The sequence below is a fragment of the Palaemon carinicauda genome, chromosome 9 (assembly GCF_036898095.1).
Source record: "Palaemon carinicauda isolate YSFRI2023 chromosome 9, ASM3689809v2, whole genome shotgun sequence".
NCBI lineage: Eukaryota > Metazoa > Arthropoda > Malacostraca > Decapoda > Palaemonidae > Palaemon > Palaemon carinicauda.
The window spans coordinates 21,614,356-21,616,855 of NC_090733.1; positions in this window are offsets into that span (position 1 = coordinate 21,614,356).

A 2,500-nucleotide genomic window follows, 5' to 3' on the forward strand; every position below is an offset into this window, starting at 1 on the left:
ACCGCAGTTTTGCTACTACCACTTCAGATTCGGGGCAACCGCGAAGAAATGTGCCAAAGATTGTCAGTGGCCAAAAAACGTGTAAGTAGGCCATCGCTTGTGGCGGTGGCCTCCCATGTTTCTAATCTTTTCTTTTTACAGGATGCAGGAACGGGCGTGCGATTTTTGGTAGACACGGGTGCTTGTCGTTCTATTTTGCCAAGGAAACTCTTCAAGGCACAACGTAGTCTGTCTACATCTGCCGACGTCCGCTTGGTAGCTGCCAACGGATCTGCGATACCCACCTACGGTTACGAGAGCCTCACATTATCGTTCGGAAACGGTAAATTCAATTGGAAGTTTCTCGTTGCTGACGTCACAATGCCAATCCTCGGTGCGGATTTCCTCTCTCATTTCCACCTTCTGGTCGATGTCGCCCACCGACGATTGGTCAACGCAGACTCGTACTTATCGACACCTCTTCAACCCGCCCCCTCTAACCTCGCTCTCCACATCAGCGCACCCACGGATGCCTACGCCCACCTCCTCACGTCGTACCCGGAAGTTTTCCGTCCAGAACTTCGCCAAACGCCAACGGCTCCGGCCAAGCACGGTATTTATCACCATATCAAGACGACGGGACCCCAGTCTTCGCAAAATTCAGACGTCTGGCACCGGAACGATTGGCAGCCGCCAAACAGACGTTCGCCGAAAGGGAGGAAATGGGCCTTTGCCAAAAGGCCTCCAGCCCATGGTCGTCACCTTTACACATCGTTCTGAAGAAAGACGGCTCCCTCCGTCTGTGCGGGGATTACAGGCGCCTGAACATGCAAACAGAACTGGATCACTACCCCCTCCCAAACATTACCGACGTGCCCTCCTACCTGCACAAAGCGAAGGTTTTCTCTACGCTCGACCCCCTAAAGGGGTATTATCAGGAGCCTATGAACCCAGAAGACATCCCCAAGACCGCCATCACCACTCCGTTTGGTACATACACTTTCAATTACTCCTGTTTTGGCCTTCGTAATGCTGGGGCAACGTTTCAACGTCTCATGGATGGTATCTTAGGGGACCTCCCTTTCTGTGTATGTTATGTGGACGACATACTTGTGTTCTCCTCCTCAAAAGAGGAACACCTCCGTCACCTGCGCTTCTTGCTCGACCGCCTGCAACAAAACGGCCTTGTAGTCCGGTACGACAAGTGTACCTCTGGCGCCAACGAAGTGTCGTTCTTAGGGCACCGTATCACTCCTGAAGGAGTCCATCCCCTCCCTGAGAAGGTAGCAGCCGTTCAGAACTCCCCCGCGCCCTCGACCGTCAAAGCTCTGCAGGAATTCTTGGGCATGATCAACTGTTATCACCGTTTTCTGCCAGCCATTGCCGCCTCTCTTGCTCCCCTCTACGCCTCCCTCAAGGGCAAGCCAAAGGACCTGAAGTGGGGTCCCCTTCAAGAAGCAGCCTTCTGCAATGCAAAGAAGGCCGTATCAGCTGCTGCGGCTCTCACTTTTCCTATCCCACGCGCCCCTCTCCTTCTCTCCACCGATGCCAGCGACATCGCTATTGGTGCAGTACTCGAGCAGGTGGTCAGAGGCTCGGCCTGCCCATTGGCCTTCTTCAGCAGAAAACTGTCCAAGGCAGAATCGGGTTATTCAACCTTCGATCGAGAATTGCTGGCGGTGCACTTGGCTGTCCGTCACTTTTGCCATTTCTTAGAAGGTACGCCCTTCGTCATTCGCACAGACCACATGCCTCTGGTGCACGCCCTCACTCGACAGTCTGACGCCTGGTCCGCCCGTCAACGCCGACATCTCTCCGCCGTAGCTGAATACAATTGCACCCTCCAATACGTCCCTGGGAAAATGAATCCCGTTGCCGATGCCCTGTCAAGAAACACGTTGGCTGCCGTTCAACTGGGATTGGATTACAATGCCCTGGCTGAAGCCCAACGACAGGATCCAGAGTATCAAGCTTGTAGGACATCCTGCACGTCCCTCCGTTGGGAAGACTTTCCCCTCGAAGACTCCAACACCACCCTCCTCTGTGACGTCAGTACTGGTAGACCGCGACCTTGGATTCCTGCTCCCATGCGCCGACAGGTGTTTGATTTCATTCACGGCCTTTCACATCCCTCGTGCCGTTCTACTGCACAGCTGCTGAAGGCGAAGTTCATTTGGCACGGCATTTCTAAGGATGCTAAGTATTGGGTCCGCGCCTGTACTTCTTGCCAAACTTCCAAAGTACATCGACACACGGATTCAGGAGTGGGCACCTTTCTTCAACCTCAGTGTCGACGTTGTAGGCCCCCTACCCACATCACAAGGACATCGTTACCTTTTTACCGTCATCGACCTCTCCACTCGTTGGCCTGAAGCCATTCTCATGGAAACTGCAATGTCCGCCTCATGTACATCTGCCTTACTCTCTGGATGGATTTCAAGATTCGGTATCCCTGAGCATATTACTTCTGACAGGGGAACCACTTTCACCTCTCAATTGTAGACGTCATTAGCGAATCTCC